Source organism: Penaeus vannamei, chromosome 20 (genome assembly GCF_042767895.1).
Source record: "Penaeus vannamei isolate JL-2024 chromosome 20, ASM4276789v1, whole genome shotgun sequence".
Classification (NCBI taxonomy): domain Eukaryota; kingdom Metazoa; phylum Arthropoda; class Malacostraca; order Decapoda; family Penaeidae; genus Penaeus; species Penaeus vannamei.
Window position 1 is genome coordinate 2,844,886 of NC_091568.1, and position 10,000 is coordinate 2,854,885.

Below are 10,000 nucleotides of genomic sequence, written 5' to 3' on the forward strand. Positions count from 1 at the left end.
TCTCTCTTACGTAGAAAAATTACTTCACCTCTCGCCTCCTTCTCTCTTTCATGAACGTAATCTTATCAAAAGAATTTCATATGTGAGGTCTTTTTATTTCGTTTTTTTTCTACCTTTTATTACCTCTTTATTTCTTTTTCTTATGTGAGTTTTTTTTTATTTCGTTTTTTTTATTCTACCCTTTATTTCCTCTTTATTTCTTTTTCTTCTCATTTCCTTCACATTTTTCCTTTTCCCTATGATGATGATTATGAGGATTATGATAATGATCATGCTAGTGATGACGACAACGATAATGATAATGATAGTGATGATAAGAAAACCCTTTTTCATACACTACATTGCCACCCCAGGGAACATTGCCTTATCGTTGCAACAAAAGGAAGCTCACATGCAACCCCTGTCATTTTTTCACGAGGATTTCATGCACCCTTTGCTAGCAAGTGTCTTCAGACATTCTTTATCTCGATATATTCCATTATCGTTGTTTTTTTTATCATTCTCTTCATCTATTTCGTCTCCTTAATCTTATTCTTCTCGTTTTCCATTTCTTCCATCTTCGTCTTCTCCTTATTATTCTTACATTTATTCGTCTCCTTCATCTTCTCCTTCTTCTCTATCTCCTTCTCGTGTACATTATACACTTGACAAAGCATAACTGTTCATCATGTAAGTTATTTGGCGTTGTTCGCAACATGAAAGTTATTGATATGCAAAAGCCATTTTTCCCTTTTCGTTGCAAATTGCCCTCTGTTCGTTGCTCTTTGTTCGCCGTGCATCAAATGTTCTAATTATCACAATGTCCCTTATCACCTTGTCTTATCTCGTCTGGTTCATTGCGTCATTGATGTTATCACTTACCCATCTTCATTACTGTTCTTTATCTCTTCCTTCATCGGTGTATACGTTTTTACTCTTTCTTTCCTTCTATTAAAGTGTATATTGGCACTGGTTTTACACAGTATGGATGAAGTAAACATTGTTATCTCATTTTGATCAGTGAATTGTCGAGTTCTGTTATGGTTTATTCAGGTCACTTTGTTGCTTTTATCGATTCGGTTACTCTCTATCTGTCTATCTCTCTCTCTCTCTCTCTCTCTCTCTCTCTCTCTCTCTCTCTCTCTCTCTCTCTCTCTCTCTCTCTCTGTCTGTCTGTCTGTCTGTCTGTCTGTCTCTCTCTCTCTCTCTCTCTCTCTCTCTCTCTCTCTCTCTCTCTCTCTCTCTCTCTCTCTCTCTCTCTCTCTCGCCTCTCTCTCTCTCTATATATATATATAAACACATATAAATATATATATAAAACTTATATATATAAAGATAAATATATATATATATATATATATATATATATATATATATATATATATATATATATATATATATATATATATATATATATATATATATATATATATAAAAATATATATTTATATATATATATATATATATATATATAAAAGATATATATATATATATAAAAAGTGTATATATATATATAAAGTGTATATATATATATATATATATATATATATCTCTCGTTTCCCTCTCGCTCTCTCTCGCTTCGCTCTCTCTCGCTTCGCTGTCTCTCTCTTCTCTCTCTCTCTCTCTCTCTCTCTCTCTCTCTCTCTCTCTCACTCCACATCTCTCTCTCTCTCACTCCACATCTCTCTCTCTCACTCCACGTCTCTCTCTCTCTCTCTCACTCCACGTCTCTCTCTCTCTCTCTCACTCCACGTCTCTCTCTCTCTCTCACTCCACGTCTCTCTCTCTCTCTCTCTCTCTCTCGCCTCTCTCTCTCTCTCTCTCTCTCTCTCTCTCTCTCTCTCTCTCTCTCTCTCTCTCTCTCTCTCTCCACACGTCCCTCTCTTTATATATATATATATATAAAAGATTATATGTATATATATATATATATATATATATATATATATATATATATCTCTCTCTCTCTCTCTCTCTCTCTCTCTCTCTCTCTCTCTCTCTCTCTATATGTATATATATATATATGTATATATCTCTCTCTCTCTCTCTCTCTCTCTCTCTCTCTCTCTCTCTCTCTCTCTCTCTCTCTCTCTCTCTCTCTCTCTCTCTCTCTCTCTCTCTAAATTATCTCTCTCTGGCTCTCGTAAGACACTTAAGAATTCATATCTTATATATGTTGGTCCAGAGACATGCAAATTGGGTGTCTGAGTCACGTTTTCATTCATAAATGTTTTTTATCAACAGAAATATATGAATATATTGATGACAGAATATATATGTCACATTTTCATTGTTCTCAAAATACACAAACTAAATTTATTGAAAAGGGGATACAGACTGCGCATACTGAGCACCACGCAGTACTTGATCAATATGTACACAATGCCATACCCCTTGATTAGTACACGATGCCTGTACAGTACATAGACTAATTGCTTGATCAGGAGAATGCCCAGTTCAGAAATGTGGGCTCTAAAATTTCAAATTCCCTAAGTTTCTTCTAAGCACTTAGGTACAGATCTTAAACAATGTAAACTGCCTCAAATAATTTCTCATATATCTTCGTTGTTTACAAATATAAACATATTAATGAGCTAATACGAAGTCCATTTTTTTGTTTGTTTGTTTTTTTCTTTTCTTTTCTTTTCTATACTTCTTTATTCGGATCTTTGTTGTTCATTCCATCAGGTCCTGGTGCTCAGCTGCAGCCCAATTACTCTTATTGAGAAAGGTTTATCGCAGTTTCCGCTAATTGCAAAATTTACAAGAGTTAGCATTCCTCGAAGTCGTTCAATGTGAGATACAGTCTGGCACATCAACAGGCATTTTATTCCACTTAAAGGGTAGACTAGCACGAATAATCACTTCATATTGTTGTTGTTTTCTATCATGCAGTTACTTAAACGCCTAAGCAGAACAAAACAAAAAAACGGTTCGATAGTCATTTATATCCTAGTGAAGTATTACCGCGATGCATCCTCCCAATGACATGACCTCACGTCTTAATCTTCGAAAAGGAACGCCCTTCTTGACGTGAATATCATCGAAAAATCCGAATATTCCCCTCTCAGTTTTTAACGGACTCTCCCTCTCCCTTTTTATCTTCCTTTTTGTATGGAGAGGCAATCACAATTTCGGCAGCAAAGCGTATTTCTCATTTTCATCTCAGTTCCCCCGTAAATCCCTGCAAACTATCTTGCATTTTAATCAGAATCGGAGTTTTGCTTTTCCATACTTTGCATACACTCAGACTGCCTTCAATGCCAACTTCTTGCTACTTAATGAACGCAGATGTTTCATATTTGGTGGTTTATGCCATATTTTCCAAGTCTGCTTCGTACCTTGAATATATATAGAGTATTATCTTTGATTACTAGAAGCAGAATGATTGTCTCATAAGTACGGACTTTCTCGCTCAAGCTCATATTTTACAATAAAAAATATTGCGGATTGATATTTTGATCAAACAAAGGTTAATATTCTGATCAAACAAAGATATGATCAGTGTTTTCCAGAATGTGCTCTATGTTGATTTTTTATTGTTTTTAAAACATTTTTATACCATTGCTTGTCAAACACAAATCAGTGTCATCTTTTTCACTGTGACCACAATAGTAATACCAACGCAAATGCAAGTAATACATAAATCATTGTAAATGAAATGGCCCTTAATTACATTTCAAGCTTCACTCCCACATAGGAAACACCAGAAAACTACGTATCTAATTTAGGAAACACCAGAAAACTCCTAAGCATCTAAATTAGGATACACCCGTGCCTCTATTTTGGTCCGTGTCCTTGGCGATTCCGTCCAAAACAGCTGCCTTCGACCTCGACCAGTGACCAATGTAACTCGTAGCACCGTTCAATAATATAGTATCCGGTGGACCACATTCGGCGGACTTCGATCTGTCATGCATTCGTGCATTCGGATCGGCCTTGGCCTTTGGTGGCGCGGTCTTGGTGTGTGTGTGTGTGTGTGTGTGTGTGTGTGTGTGTGTGTGTATATATAGATAGATAGATAGATAGTGTGTGTGTGTACATATATACATATATATATATATATATATATATATGTTTATACACACACACACACACACACACACACACACATATATATATACACATCACTCTCTATATATTACATATATACATATGTATATGTATACACACACACACACACACACACACACACACACACACACATATATATATATATATATATATATATATATATATATATATATATATATATATATATATATATATATATATCCATATATATACATATATATAAGTTTATACACACACACACACTCACACACACACACACACACACACACACACACACACACACACACACACACACACACACACACACACACACACACACACACACACACACACACACACAAATACACGAACATATATATATATATATATACATATATGTATGCAAACAAAAGTTTCGAGCATACTTGTAACTCTATGACATCGTACTAAACATAGATTATATCTAGATTTATGGAAGCCATGCAGAAGCACACACTAAGATAGCATCCGCAGATTTCCATTTTGATATGCGCTTCATCTCTTGTCCAATCCCCATTTTCTTTCTTTTATGCGAATGATCCCTTCCCGCCCCCCCCCCCCCCACGTCTTTTATACGAATGGTCCCTCTGAGTTCCCCTCTCGCCTTTCTTTTATACGTATGGTCTTTCCATAAACAATAATTGTCGCTACACATTAGCTTGATTTATTAACTCCTGCTGCCTCCCATATGCACTTTCCGATGGCGCTTCTTTCGAAATATATCTTGGCCGTGTATGAGCTGTTCCCTTAAGAATGCCTTCTCGCTCATACATTTTCCCGCCTTTTTCTTTGTCCCGCGGCTATCACCTCCCGGAATCAAAATTTACTCCCCAATTTCATGTCCCGGGAAGGTTATATTCTTTTTCTTTCTATTTTTTTTTTTTTTACCTAAATGTTTTACGAAGGTGCAGGGTGGAAGAAAAAATGGTTTTACAGACAACCGGAACTGAGGGAGTCCGAGGAATACGGGCGTAAAAAATTTTCTCGGCCGAAAGAGGATGCTGTTAAGGATGCATGGAATTATTCATATATGCTGTGATCATATACATAAATAGCAATATCGTCTCGTGTAGGAAGTGCACATACCACGCCCTCTCTCTGTTTACACTTAGACACACATATTTGATATATGTATATATATACACACACATGTATGTGTATGTGTATATATATATATATATATATATATATATATATATATATATATATATATGTATATATATACATATATATATATATATATATATATATATATGTATATATATATATTATTTATATATGTATATATATATATATATGTACATACATATTTATATATTCATTTATACATATATTTATGTGTGTGTGCGTATGTGTGTGTGTGTGCATGGGCGTGTGTGCGCGTAAACACGGAATCCCCGCATGGGAGATCCGGCGAGGACGATCCAGCCTCCGATCTCCAAAAGGCCGTTTCTGCCTCGCTTCCCGCCGCTGAGATCGCGTCTCGGAACGGCGGAGTACTTATATAGACCTTGGGCGGAGATTCGTCTGTGGAAAGATGCGGAGTAAAAGCATCGAAGGAAGCGGCGTAGGAGGAATCGCGCGCCTGGCAGGGGAGTGTCTGGCGGCCATTGTGGCGCTGCCGAGGGATCGCTGCTCTTTTGGCCCAAACTGTTGACTCTGGAATTGGCCGAATACTCTCGTGGATGTCACTGGTGCCCGATTGTGTGTGCGTGTGTGTGTATGTGTGTGTGTGTCTGTGTATGTATGCGCGTTTGTGCATGTTTCGTACGTCACTAAATGTGTTTATTTACGTATATTTTTTTGTTCTTTCATCGCAGACACTCACCCCCCCCCTGAAAAAAAGTATATAAATTTATATAAATATATCAAAGTGAAGCCTCCCCTGAACCTCGACTAACCCCCTTTCCCCCAGCCTTCGAAAGCTCGTCCTTAACCACGTTATTTCTCCGTAATGCGCCTCCCACGGGGACCTCCGCCTGTGGATGCCGGGAACGCGACGGCACAAATGCATGGAAATGAAGTTGTCTCTTTTGCCTCTCCTATCACTTGATCAAATTGCTAAGGAAAGGTATACGATGTCGTGCATAGATGTGGAGAGTGCATAAATCCCCTTCTCTCTCTCTCTCTCTCTATCTCTCTCCCTCTTTATCTTATTTTCTCTTTTTTCTCCCTCCAATAAAAGCACTACACAACACCAAAAGAAATTTAACAAATTCATACATTTAATGCTGCAATTCCCTCCACTAGTAGAGTATAACTGTCTATTAAAAATGTAGCGATAATAGTAATAGAAATGATAATAAAACGTAAAAGTTGGTAATTACAAAGAAACAGAATGCACAATTCTTCTTCAGATACATATAAATCCTAATGTCAAGAGGGTTGAATTTACCATACTTTCTACAAACTAAAATCCAATCTCTATTTAGATGAACTATTTTCGCAACGTTCTCGCAATGATGTCTTCGCAAGCATAAACCAAATTGCGTTTCTACCCTACAATCCCTTTAACAAAAAAAAAAAAAAAAAACACTTGCGTCAAACGTTCTTTAAAGCTACAGACAAAAGGCTATGTATGGCATCAAAAGCCCCGCCTACGGTGTCTGTAGCTTATCGATTTTATGAATTTTCTAAGGGTAATTGGCAACCTAGTCTTCGCTATAACGGACGTATGCAAGAGAAGTCTTTGATATCGAGGACGCAAGATTGGCCGAGTGGAATTACGTTAATATTTTACGTTGTCTCTCTCTCTTTCTCTTTCTCTTTCTCTTTCTCTTTCTCTTTCTCTTTCTCTTTCTCTTTCTCTTTCTCTTTCTCTTTCTCTTTCCCTTTCTCTTTCTCTTTCTCTTTCTCTCTCTCTTTCTCTCTCTCTCTCTCTCTCTTTCTCTTTCTCTCTCTTTCTCTCTCTCTCTCTCTCTCTCTCTCTCTCTCTCTCTCTCTCTCTCTCTCTCTCTCTTTCTCTCTCTCTCTCTTTCTCTCTCTCTCTCTCTCTCTCTCTCTCTCTTCTCTCTCTCTCTCTCTCTCTCTCTCTCTCTCTCTCTGTCTCTGTCTCTCTCTCTCTCTCTCTCTCTCTCTCTCTCTCTCTCTCTCTCTCTCTCTCTCTTTCTCTCTCTTTCTCTTCTAATTTAGGATGATTTTTCCTCGAGATTCCTAATACGTTAAAAGTATTTTTTTACCCATAATTCAGTATCTTTTGAATTTTTATTATTTTTAACACCAAATATGCAGCATTCTTAATGTATTGTTTTTCTTTTTTCTTTTTCCTTCTCTTCCTTTTCTTGTTCTTCTTTTTTCCTACTCTTCTTCCTTTCTCCTTCTTCCTATTCATCTTCTTCCTCTTCCTCCCCTTCTTCCTCTTCCTCCCCTCCTTCCTCTTCCTCCCCTTCTTCCTCTTCCTCCCCCTCTTCGTCTTCCTCCTCTTGCTCCCCCTCTTCCTCTCCTTCTTCCTCCCCCTCTACTCTTCCTCTCCTTCTTCCTCCCCCTCTACTCTTCCTCTCCTTCTTCCTCTTCTTCCCCTTCTTCCTCTTCCTCCCCCTCTTCGTCTTCCTCTTCCTCCCTCCTTCCTCTTCCTCCCCTTCTTCCTCTTCCTCCCCCTCTTCCTCTTCCTATTCTTCCTCCCCTTCTTCCTCTTCCTCCCCTCCTTCCTCTTCCTCCCCCCTCTTCCTCTTCCTCCCCTTCTTCCTCTTCCTCCCCCTCTTCCTCCCCTCCTTCCTCTTCCTCTCCTTCTTCCTCTTCCTCCCCTTCTTCCTCCCCTCCTTCCTATTCTTCCTCCCCTTCTTCGTCTTCCTCTTCCTCCCCTTCTTCCTCTTCCTCTCCTTCTTCCTCTTCCTCCCCTTCTTCCTCTTCCTCCCCCTCTTCGTCTTCCTCTTCCTACCCTCCTTCCTCTTCCTCCCCTTCTTCCTCTTCCTCCTTCCTCTTCCTCTCCTTCTTCCTCTTCCTACCCCTCTTCCTCTTCCTCCCCCTCTTTCTCCTCTTCTTCCTCTTCCTCCTCCTCTTCTTCTTTACCAAAGCCTACTCTTTTCGACCATGTACCCATGAGGGAAAAAGCCCAATCCAATTAGTAGTTTGAAAAACTGATGATTTCCTCCTGTAGAATGTGGTTCCCGAGCCTCTAGGTGGAACAATGAGTGAGAGTGAGGTAGTTGTTGTCCCAGACAGATCTCTACTTTCTCATTTTTTTTCTCTTTCTTCCTTTTTCTCTTCCTTTCTCACTTTTTTCTCTTCTTTTCTCCATTTTTCTCTTCTTTTCTCACTTTTTCTCTTCATGTCTCACTTTTCCTCTTCTTTTCTCACTTTTTCTCTTCTTTTCTCTTCTCTTCCCATCTCTCCTTTTCTTCTTTTATGTTATTAAATTTTCTTTTATTTTATTTTCTCTTCGCTGCTCTCTCCTTCATTCATTTATTCAGTCACTGCCATTCATTCACTCGCAGAAACGCTCCCTGTTTCTCCCCTTCTCTCTATCTCTCTCTCCTTTATCTTATTTTCTCTTTTTCTCCCTCTAATAAAAGCACTACACAGAACCAAAAGAAATTTAACAAATCCATACATTTAATGCTGCAATTCCCTCCACTAGTAGAGTATAACTATTAAAAATATAACGATAATAATAATAGAAATGATAATAAAACGTAAAAGTTGGCAATTACAAAGAAACAGAATGCACAAGAACAAACAATTCGTATATCTGACTCTTAATAAAGGTTTTTTTTTTGCAAGAGATGCGAGTTCCTGAGGCTATGAGCGAGAGGACGACCTTCTCTATGAACAAACCGATAACGCTTTTCTTATTGCATTCCGTCGGTGTCGTCAGGGTCGGGAGTACCAAGGTCTTGTTCGCCTCTGTCGCGTGGGGTCGTTGTGAACCCCACGCTGGCTTCACGTTGTGTTGCGTCTCTCTTTTTTCTTTCTCCCTCACTCGCTCTCCTTTTTTCTGTCTGTTTTCTTATTTCTCTATGTCTCTCCTTACTCTCCCGCTCCCTCAGTCGCTCTCTTTTTTTTCTGTCTGTTTTCCTATTTCTCTATGTCTCTCCTTACTCTCCCACTCCCTCAGTCGCTCTCTTTTTTTTCTGTCTGTTTTCCTATTTCTCTATGTCTCTCATTCTCTCCCACTCCCTCACTCGCTCTCCTTTTTTTCTGTCTGTTTTCCTATTTATGTCTCTACTTCTCTCCCAGCCCCTCAGTCGCTCTCTTTTTTTTCTGTCTGTTTTCCTATTTCTCTATGTCTCTCCTTACTCTCCCAGTCCCTCAGTCGCTCTCTTTTTTCTATCTGTCTCCCTATTTCTCTATCTCTCTCCTTACTCTCCCACTCCCACAGTCGCTCTCTTTTTTCTGTCTCCCTATTTCTCTATCTCACTCCTTCTCTCCCACTCCCTCAGTCGCTCTCTTTTTTCTATGTCTCCCTATTTCTCTATCTCTCTCCCTCTCTCCCACTCTGGATCTCATTCAATCTCTCTTTCTCTATCTCTTCATTTATCTATTTATCTAACTTCGTATCTATCTATCTCTATCCTTATCTTTCACTTTGTCTGTCTGTCGGCCATACCTGATGCCGAGGCCTGTTTTTCTGGGTCTAAATCCAAGGAACTGATTATTCAAGAAAATTAAGTAACGTGAATCTGATTTACATACTCCCGTATATTTTTCACGGCCTGTAGCATTTTCACTCTTTTATTCAACATGTCCTTCCCTTCTTAATAGATCAGGACACCGCTTAAAATAATTCCCTTGAAAGTTCGCCCATTGCTTTACTTCAGCAAATTACTTCTGACTGGTTTGGAATTACATGACCCTGTCCAGCAAACCAGATAAGTAATTTCATGAGGATCTCCCCCCACTTCGGTGTCGTATGCTAAGTGGCAGTTGTCTCGTTGGTTGTAGGATGGAATAAAGTCAGTAAAGAGGTGTTCGTTTATAAAAAGAGCAGTTT

General features: G+C 38.7%; 1 protein-coding gene across 21 annotated transcripts in view; it reads left to right on the forward strand.

Moving 5' to 3' along the window:
- Nucleotides 1-10,000, forward strand: part of SLO2 (slowpoke 2) — a 585,082-nt gene that overhangs the window by 471,766 nt on the left and 103,316 nt on the right. The gene's annotated exons all lie outside the window — the stretch shown is intronic.